Source organism: Eurosta solidaginis, chromosome 1 (assembly GCF_040869045.1).
Source record: "Eurosta solidaginis isolate ZX-2024a chromosome 1, ASM4086904v1, whole genome shotgun sequence".
Classification (NCBI taxonomy): Eukaryota; Metazoa; Arthropoda; class Insecta; order Diptera; family Tephritidae; genus Eurosta; species Eurosta solidaginis.
The window spans coordinates 188,365,074-188,376,327 of record NC_090319.1 but is presented as its reverse complement, the minus strand read 5'-3'; the positions used below and the strand labels follow the sequence as shown (position 1 = coordinate 188,376,327).

Here is an 11,254-nt window from a genome sequence, read left to right as displayed (position 1 = left end):
CTCTACTTGGATTGGTTGACGTGCTAAGCGTTTCTTCGTCCAAAAAAGTTTTGTCAGATAGCCACTTTTCATGCTTTCTTAGAAATCTTGAATTGTTACGATAGACGTCCTTCCATTTTCTTTCTATCATAATGTATTGTAAACCAATTTTTTCTTCCAGGCCTTCCTTTTCTTTAATGCTTGTTTCACTCGTTAATTCTCTCATAATAGCCTCAACGAAGTCCCGTCTTGACTTTGTAGATTTAAACACCGCAAATAGTTTCGAGTTTTCTAGATACATATTAGAATTGACTTCGAGTGTATCTGACTAAATATTAAACTGTGAACTATATTTAAAAATACTACTCACTTTATTTAAGTAAACAGAATACTTAGTTCCTTAATCCCCAAAAGACGAATGATAATGTGCATTGTATGACGGATAGCTTTATATACCTACTCAAATTATTAAAACGAATTTCAGGTATACAATTCGTAGCTAAAAGAATGTATGTTGTTAACAAGTTCCAATAACAAAAACCACCTTACGGCCGTACTGAATTATATATACCTGCTCAGGCGCGTATTTATGTCCAAGGTTGTTTAACTTTATTTGATGTAAAAAGTGAAGTTGCAGCTGGACGCAGGTAGACTTTATTAATTTAGGTAACTGAATATTTCACAAATAACTACTATTAATTTGACGGAGCACATATTTTAACATTTTTTTTTCCATCAAAATTTTAAAAAGTGCCTAAAAATAGGCATTTCGAAAAACAGGTATATCCGCCAACTTTTACCAAAAAAAAACAATTTTTTTTTGTTTCAATCCTAAATTAAATTATCTTTAATTATTATACAAGAAAGCGACAACCGGCCGCATATTTACTCACAAACCCATTTTAAATACAACGAAAAAGAAGAAAAATTTCAAATTTTTCCCAATGTTGAAAATTGGTTAACTTTGAGCGGCTCTACCTGGTAAACTATAATTTTCTGTGAAAAAACATTTGTATATTCTTGATTGTTGAAACTAATTAACATAATACAGATCTGGCATCACCATGTGGTATAGACTAAATTGTCTCCACTCTATACTGTATCTATTTTCCCCTTCTTCTTCCGGTGAATTATAATAAAGGAGAACACATTGAATTTAGACTCTGCGTTTCATTGCGACTTATATGGAATCCATCACAGGTTATGGGCCCAGCACGCTTCCACTGCGCATAGGAAGTGCACATAAAGTCGCAACCGCAAAATTGATTCTCTAAGTGTAATTCATAAAGCAGAATCGTAAGTTGAAATCTTTTCTTCAGTATACACGTATTCATTTTAACCTTCGCACGTTGGCGCACATCATTTGCCTTATGCAAGCACCAGAGAGCTTTAGAAAGCTCATACCGTTTAACTGCTAACACGCCAAAAAAATAAAGTGTTATACACATATAAAAAGCTCACTCCTTCGAAAGAACAAAATCAATCGCTAAAAACATAGAGCAAATTGAAATCTAATAGAAGTATATAGAAAAGTAGCACAGTTGTACGACTGACGGCCAACGAAAAGCAAAACAGAAGAAAAAAGACAATTACAAAGACATCATAGCAAACACAAAGTGAAGGTAAAAATATAGAAATAAAATAGAAGAAAAATATGAAAAACTTGGCGAAAAACTAATCAAATGAAGAGTGAAGAAAACGAGGAACCAAAACAAAACAGCCAAGCAGAAGAAGCAAATCGTGAACAAATCGAATCTCAGCAAACATCAGTGTCAAATTCAACGCCGGTGCTGAAATCCAAAATAAGCTTTACGACAGTGAAAATTGAACCACTTTGCAAAGATAACTTTGACACATGAAAAATACAGGTACAGGCTAATTTGACAAAAAATGATGCGTGGAAGTATTTGAATGGTAGCTGTGTCAAACCAGCGTCACCACCCGCAGCAGTTAGTGAATGGGAAGACAACGACGCCAAAGCAAAGTCTGACTTGGTGCTATCAATGAGCCCACCCGAATTGCAGCAAATAAAGCACTGTCGCACATCAAAAGACATTTTGGACAAACTGCATTCTGTTTATCAATCGCGCGGGCCAGCGCGATAAGCTATGTTACTTAAGTCACTCATACTGCACAAAATGTGTCCTAATGATGACATTCGGGAACACCTACGAAAATTCTCCGATATAGTCGACAAGCTAGTAGAAATGGATTTAGTTGTCATAGAGGAGCTTTTGACTGTCCTGCTCCTGTACAGCATTCCAAACGAATTTGAAACTTTTAGAATCGCCATCGAGTCCCAGGAAAAGCTACCGAAATTAGAAATCCTGAAATTGAAATTGCTTGAAGAGTTTGAGGCACGCAACAGAAATGGCCCGGCAACGCACGAAGATGTCTTATACGCGAATAGAAGCAGCGGAAGCAAGAAACCCAGCAATTATCAGCATTCAAACAATTCAGACCAAAAAAGGGCCACCTTTAAGTATGCATGCCATACTTGCGGAAAGATTGGGTACAAGGCTAGGGACTGCAAATCTAAGGCATTTAAAAACAAAGTTCAGAGACGAAACCAGAACGATTCAACGTGTAATGCAGAAGAAGTGGTTGTAGGCGCATGCAACGTTCACGCAAGTGACAAATGGTGCCTCGATTCGGGTGCATCGTCCCACATGTGATCTTCTAATGCGAAATTCCAATCCCTTGAAGAATCGACCGGCAAGACTTTAGCCAATAATAGTCTCACGAAAATAGCAGGTCACGGAATAGTAAAGGTCACGTCAAATACAGGCTGCAACGTTACACTTAAAGATACTCCATACGCACCGGACCTGCTTACAAATTTATTGTCAGTGTCAAAAATGACTCAGCACGGTCTTGACGTAAAATTTACGAGAACAAAAGCCATCGTAACAAACAAATCGACAGGCGCAAAAGTTTTCATATCAGAGCGTGGAAACAACTTGTACTACGTCGAAGAACAAGCTGCATCGGCAGCGATAGCTAGCCCTAAAATAACGACGCTCCAGAATTGGCACGAAGCATTCGGCCACCTAAACGAAAAAGACCTCAAAGCAATCATCGAAAAAAGAAAAGTTCTCGATGTTAACGCAAATACCAAAACGAGTTTAACAACGTGTACTACCTACATTCAGGGAAAGCAAGCTCAGCAACCATTTCAAAAATCGAACCGCACTACAAAAGACATTCTAGAGTTAGTGCACAGCGACGTATGCGGGCCCATGAAAACACAATCATTCGCAGGGTCGCGATACTTCGTCACGTTCATCGATGACAAGAGCAAATGGTGTACAATATATTTCTTGAAACACAAAAGCGAAGTCATAGATAAATTCAAAGAGTACAAAAGTTTGGTCTAAACCCAGTCAGGCAAAAGAATATAATGTTTGCGCAGCAACAATGGTACCGAGTACACATGTAACGCTATGAGAGATTTTTTGAAAGCCGAAGGCATACGGCAAGAGTTTACTATTGAGTATACGCCACAACAGAACGGAGTAGCCGAGCGCAAAAACAGAACCATTTTAGAAATGGCTAGATGCATGTTAATCCAATCTGGCCTCCCGCCGGCTTATTGGGCAGAAGCCGTCAACACGGCGAATTATTTGCGCAAGCGTTGCCCATCGCAAAGTTTAAATGGTGAAGTACCATACAAAATATGGACTGGGAAGGCCCCACATGGTGGTTACTTACAAAAATTTGGCTGCATTGCATACATGCTAGACAAAACGACAACAAATGTAAATTTAAATCAAAGTCGATAAAATGCATATTCGTAGGCTATTCTGAAACGTCGAAAGGTTACCGCCTGTGGGATCCCAACTCTAGAAAGATACGTCGCAGCGGGGTCGTCGTATTTACTTCGCAGAATAAGCCAGATACGTACGAGAAATTTTACACAAACGATATCGAAATGCAATTGCAACCGAAACCGAATAAAACAAATACACAGATCGACGTATGTCCAACAGAGCAGCCACAATCAAACGAAGAAATAAAGGGTTCTCCCGCAATAAAAGATATCCGAGCAATGAAACGAGGAGGAGGTCGCCGAAAGAAAATACGGACCAAGTCGCGTGGCAGACCACGGTTAGAGCATAACATGGTACCGGTCATCGAAATACCCTCGAGTGACGAAAGTTCAGCAAATGATAAAAATTCACAAATCGAAGATAGTCCTTATAGCACAGCATTGATACAAAGTACAGATCCAGGAAACCACACCGAAGCACTTGCTAGTCCCGAAGCACTTGCTAGTCCCGAAGCACTTGCTAGCCCCGAAGCAACCGAATGGAAAAAGGCTATGCTAAAAGAATATCGCACACTTCTCGCAAACAATACATGGGAAATAGTAGATCGTCCTGTTGGGAAGAAGGTCGTAGAATCAAAATGGGCGCTTCGCACAAAATACAAGTCAGATGGAAGGATTGAAAGCAGGAAGGCTAGGCTTGTAGCGAAAGGCTTCACCCAGAGAGCCGGTATTGACTACAGCGAGACCTTCGCACCGTTAGCCAGGCCCAACACTATCCGCTCAGTTATGGCCATTTCTGCAGAAATGGGTTTGGAAGTCCACCAGCTCGATTTTGTAAGTGCGTACCTTAATGGAACCATTGAAACCGAAATTTATATGACCCTCCCCGACGAATTGCATAAGGTAGTAGGTCAGACGGAAAGCGCCAGGTATGCTGAAAATAAAGTTTGTTTACTGAGAAAAGCAATTTATGGCTTGAAACAGTCAGGCCGACTGTGGTAACAAAAGCTGGAAAATAAATTACAGAGCATGCACATGACGGCGTCAAAAAGCGATCCATGCCTGTACATACATCGCGAAAACGGCACCACTGCCCTAATCGCCATATACGTTGACGACCTGATCGCGGCCTCGAACAGTAGGCAGAAGTTAACACAAATAAAAGCTGAACTCGCCTCCACATTACAAATGAAAGATTTAGGCCCGATAAAGTTTTGCCTCGGAATCGAATTCAACCAATGCCTAAAATCGAACACTATTACAATGAGCCAATCGAAATATGTTGCACACTTACTAAAAAGGTTTGAGATGAACGACTGCAAACCAGTCAGTACGCCCGCTAACTCGAGCATAAAACTTTCTAAAGAAATTTCGCCAAAGACAGAAGAAGATGTTCGTTCTGCAAGTAAGTTGCCCTATCAGAACCTAGTGGGATCACTTATGTATCTCGCCGTATCAACAAGACCAGAAATCGCCCATGCAGTCAGCGTGTTAAGCCAATTTAATACCAGCTACGGAACAGCACACTGGGAGGCAGCAAAACGCGTATTGCGCTATTTAAAGGGCACACAAAATCACGGGATCTGTTATACTCGCACCACTGGTCCTTCATTAAAGAGATTCGCTGACGCTGATTGGGGATCTAATGTAGACGACAGACGGTCATACACCGGCTTTGCATTCACATCAGCCGGCGCAGCCATTAGCTGGGAATCCAGAAAGCAACGAACCGTGGCCGTCTCGAGCACCGAGGCTGAGTACATGGCCATCTCCGACTCAACAAAAGAAGCCATACACCTGAAACGTTTGCTGAATGAAATATTGGGCAAATACCAACCAGTAGTTATCTTCAATGACAACCAGATTGCCGGCAAGTTAAGCAAAAATCCGATATTCCACAATCGCACGAAACACGTCGACATCCTTTACCATTTCGTCCGAGAAGCTGTCGAAAGAAAAGACATTACCATAAAATACATGAGCACAGAGGAAATGCCTGCAGATGTCCTGACAAAAACCTTGACTTCAAGCAAGCACCTCAATTGCGTTAAAAACCTAGGCATAAAACCAATAATTTAGAAACTTTGGAATTTGATGATTTATATACATATGTTTGTACAAATTGAATTAGTAAGCATAATTCAATGTAAAAAGTAACTTGTATGCACTCATTAATGACGTCAGATCTGAAGGAAAGTGTTGAAACTAATTAACATAATACAGATATGGCATCACCATGTGGTATAGACAAAATTGTATCCACTCTATACTGTATCTATTTTCCCTTTCTTCTTCCGGTGAATTATAATAAAGGAGAACACATTGAATTTATACTCTGCGTTTCATTGCGACTTATATGGAATCCATCACATTGATCCCTGGAAAATTCTCTATTAGAAACATGTATTAGATTTAGCGAACGCTTTCATGATTTTTTTGATTTCTGCCATGCTTTAACGGCAGTCGTATCGTGCTGACCAGCTAGTTGTAGATACTGATTTCAAAGTGATGGGTTTTGAGGCAGCTAATTGCAGATGCTCCCAACGTTTCGTTGATGCAGTAAAACAGTTTTACAAGCTTTGAATTGTAAAAAAAAATGCCGCTGCTTCCGGACAATTCTCCACTGCATGTTCACTCACTAAATTCAGCGAATGAGCAGCGCAAAGTACGTATTCTGGCGCAGGATTTGATGCTTTTATCCGAGATTGAAGACCATTATAAACTCCAGACATGTTTTTCGCGTTATCGTATGATTGACCGCGACAGTCAGCAATATCTAGCCCGAGGTCAGTCAGAGTTTTTAAAATAGCATCAGCTAATTCTATCGCCTTGTGCCCCGTGTTCTCCATGAATTTTAGAAATCGTTCAACGTGGACACCATTTTGTTGGACATATCTAAAAACGAACGATAGCTGGTCAACGTGGGATATATATTTGGGGTCGAATCTACTACGATAGGAAAATATTTTGCTGCTTTTATCTCCTCTGAAATGGTAGATATCACTTTTTTCGCCATCAAACATATGAACTCCTCACTAATCGTTTTGGATAAATAACTTGTGCTGCCACTTCCTTTGTTGCCAAATTTTTTTATGTGTTCAGCCAAGAAGGGGTCATATTCTGCAACAACTTCCAGAAACATCAAATAATTCCCATTATTTGGATATCCAAGTTTTTCGTCACTGCCCCTGAATGGAAGTCCACGGGATGCTAAAGCTTTCGTTACAGAAACAACTCGGTTTAAAACTTTCCTGCAGTAATCTATTTCTTAATTCAATTGAATAACGAGCGTTTTATCAATCCTTGATTCCTGATGACTCCTTTGTTTCAGTTTCAATACGACTATCAAATATACTGAAATCAGCTTCAGAATTCTGTTTGCATCCATGTATTGCTATATGATCACGAATACCATCATTAATTGTTCATTTGGCAGGATCGTCGCTCAAAATCTATTGATCCAGTCCACCAGGGTCTTGTGGGGAATTCATATCTTTATTTTCCTGAATAGGTATGTCACATTTTTTTCCATATTCTAACCTTCAAAATTATCTGATCTTAAACCCTCATTATTAGGTGGCACAGATTTCGCAATATCATTAAATTTCAGTTCATCATTCGAATCTGAAAAACAATTTTATAGTGAAAATATTTCGTACTGAAACTAAGCTCACAATTTTTGACAGTAGGGTGCCTCCCAGGTAGTGAAATCTGGCTTTCTGGCCCAGAATCTACCTGGGCTAACCTAGCTGTTGATCAATTGGCTTATGCATTTTTACCTTTTTGGTTATGATCAACAACGGAGTCATTTTCTTTTCGAGGAGTTTGAAAAAAACAATCAAGTTTAGGGGTTTTCGACAGTAAATCCTTGTCTTTCTGCACTATCTCGGCTGCACGTTTTTTGTTTGCTGTGCTGCTTAACTTTTTCATATTTGCACTCATTCTTCTATTTTTCACAAAAACATTAATTCACTGACACTTTTTTTATGTTTTTAACTCGGAACGACTTTTAAGATTACATAAAATGTACGCAGCGCATTGTATAGAGGCGCGAACTATTCAAATTCACCAGAAACAGAAAATATTCAGATCTTAGTTTCCTTTGAAAAAGTGAGCTCGCGCATTTTCCTGAAAAAATACTTCAATGCCTACTTGATTTTTAAATTTGAAATTTCAATTAAATTTGAATCTTTTAAGGAAAACAGATTCAAGACGACAACGACGGTGCGGCATCTGTCAAGTTATTTTTACACATGTTCTTATGGGGAGGAATTGTTTGGGCACGACACGACAAGGCGGCAATCAATCATGAATGATGCTGTCGCTAGATTAGATCTATTTCTATTTTGACAGGCGACGGTCATGGCGTCCTTTTTTCTTTTTGTGAATAAAAATCAAAATAAATGCAAATAGCCTTAAATATGTGTTAAAATTTATTAGTTATACATTTTTTTAACACATGCAATACTTTTTTCTAAATTTTTTGTTGTTGTTTGAGCTAATGCAGAACTGTCGTTGTCGCTTTCATTATAATCAGTCGTCGGTGCTTGGCGGTAAATTACGTCAAGCCTCAGTTTTTCGCCGTTGTCGCTCGCAGTAGTCGTTTTGAATGTGGGCCGGGCTTTTCACGTCATTTACTGCACACAAGCTGCTAAAACTTAGGGTTTACATATCGCTCTTTTGCTGCAAGACCGGCATAAATCTAAAACGTGATTTTTGAGTTAATGCTGCAGAATAGTTAGTTACATCATACTTCATGTTGAGTAAAAATTGTTGAAAATGATTTGTTGAAAACTAAGCGCTTCAGATACAAACCAAATGTTGCATTTACTTGCGCACCATATGGCGGTTGTATCTCAAAATTGCCCTACCTGAAAAGTTGTGTATTTTGAAAAGTGCAAATGCAGCAAATGAGCGATATGTAAGTCCCACTGGGGCGAAGGTTAAGAACTGTACCAATGTTCTGAAATGTACTTTGGTTCATTATTTCTCTGTAAAAAATTTAAAAAATCTTTCATTGTTGTTGTAATATTAAAAAAAAATTGTTTTTGATAAATAAAAAAAAATTTTTTTCCTTGTCTTAGTTTTGGCGCCCCTATTGAAACGGCGCCCTGGGCAGCTGCCCATGTTGCCCCTATGTAAATCCGCTCCTGGGTACGTAAGTTCCTGGGCGTTCATCTCAGACCGCTAATTAAAATGAACGAAATAGGACTATAACCACGCCCACTTTTTCGATATCGAAAATTTCGAAAAACCGAAAAATTGGAATAATTCATTACCAAAGACGGATAGAGCGATGAAACTTGGTAGATGGGTTGACTTTATGACGCAAAATAAAAAACTAGTAAAATTTTAGACAATGGACGTGGCACCGCCCACTTTTAAAAGAAGGTAATTTAAAAGTTTTGCAAGCTGTAATTTGGCAGTCGTTGAAGATATCATGATGAAATTTGGTAGGAATGTTACTCCTATTACTACATGTGTTCTAAATAAGAATTAGCAAAATCGGAAGGCGAACACGCCCACTCTTTAAAAAAAAATTTGAAAGTAAAATTTTAACAAAAAGTTTAATACCTTTACAGTATATAAGTAAATTATGTCAACATTCAACTCCAGTAATGATATGGTGCAACAAAATACAAAAATAAAAGAAAATTTCAAAATGGACGTGGCTCCACCCTTTTTCATATAATTTGTCTAGAATACTTTTAATGCCATAATTCTAACAAAAAGTTACCAATCCTTGTAAAATTTGGTAAGGGCATAGCTTCTATGACGATAACTGTTTTCTGTGAAAATGGACGGAATCGGTTAAAGCCACGCCCAGTTTTTATACACAGTCGACCGTCTGTCCTACCGCTCGGCCGTTAACACGATAACTTGAGCAAAAATCGATATATCTTTACTAAGCTTAGTTCGCGTACTTATCTGAACTCGCTTTATCTTGGTATTAAAAATGGGCGTTATTAAACTATGACCACAATTTTCATTTGATTGTAAATTTTTCATGAATTTAATCCGACCCAAAAATGTTAGCTAAAAACTGTTATCGACAACGTTTTTAGTGAAAATTTTTGGGTAGGACAGGGTATACATCTGAAATTTTTTTAGTAGGTCATGAAAAAAACATCAAAAATCAAAGTCGAAAAAAGTAAAAAAAAAAAAAAAAATGAAATTTAGCAGGCTCGAAAATTATTTTTTTTTTATGTATGCGTAGTGGAACTACCAAAATTGTTTTACAAGAGCTTTTGTTAAAGTTGTTTAGTCAAAATTCAACAATGCAATGTCTGTATTAAAGGAAAAGTTGCCTTCTATTTTTTGTCCATTTATATAAATGTAATCCTAAAAAATTTTTTTATCATAATTTTATTTTCAATTTTTGTAGTACTACCTCCAAAAAAGGAATTGCAACTTTGATTAGTAATTTAAGTAATTCCTAAGTGAAAATTCTTATCTTTATTTATTTGTTCAAAATAGCAAAATTTAAGAGAATTAAGTGGAATTTTCGCTGACAAAACTGGCGAAAACAACAGAATTCCACCTGGCATCATAACAAGAGAATTCCCCCTCGTTTGTCAGCTACTTAATTTGCACAGTTGAAAATCGTGGTGAAATTCGCATACGCCTGAAAGTCTAAAAGAATATTGGTGAAAGTCGTGTACGCCTAAAAGTATGCAAGGACGTGCATTGAGTTGGGCCTTCAACGAGGTGGAATTCTACAACGCCTGCAACACTCAGGAGGCTAGCCATGAATGTATGGCCTAATCTTCTAAATAGTACAACTTGTGCATTACGTAGCTCAAATTTTTTGATCAATCATTGCACTGTCACCGAGTTTAAAACTATATTTCAGGTTTCAAGTCTCTAGATGTCCAGGAAGTTAGTTAAAAATCGATTGCAAGATCCCCAATTCAAAACTAGTTTTCTCAGTATCTCGATCCATGCTCCACCTAGCGGAATTTTTTTGATAGAATATTGCATTTTCACCGGGTTCTGACTTACGGCCCAAGTTTCATGTCTCTAGCTCATCGGGAAGTTACTCGAAAATCGATCGCAAGATTCCCCCGTTTTTAAAGGATTACAGTTATCTTGACTAGCGCCAACTAGCGGAACTTTGTTTTCTTTAAGTTGAATTGCGTAATGATTGGGGAATGAAACCAAATTAAATTCGGTTGTAGTGCCCATTTATCGGCATCAGATAGAATTGGGTTCTTTATTAAAAAGCTGTTTCTTTTATACAAAATTTCTATGAGCTAAAATACCTACTTACACTAATACTTACAAACTAAGTGTATTACATACATATACATTCAGTTTAGTTCCCTGGGAACTGCATTCTAAGCATAAATAAAATTAGCTGTGGAATCTGCAACGCAAGCATAAGTAAATCATGTTAATAATTTGTATACAGGTAAAGGCTTGTGGCGAGCAAGCTTTGAACAGTAGTATACTAAAGTTCAAGTTACCAGATGATGCACGGTGTACAAAATATATGTTTGTACAAAT

At 38.0% G+C, this 11,254-nt stretch overlaps 1 protein-coding gene across 5 annotated transcripts in view; it reads left to right on the top strand.

The window, feature by feature from the left end:
- The window catches only part of LOC137236957 (protein anoxia up-regulated-like), a 1,647,042-nt gene that overhangs the window by 117,463 nt on the left and 1,518,325 nt on the right, over positions 1–11,254 (top strand). The gene's annotated exons all lie outside the window — the stretch shown is intronic.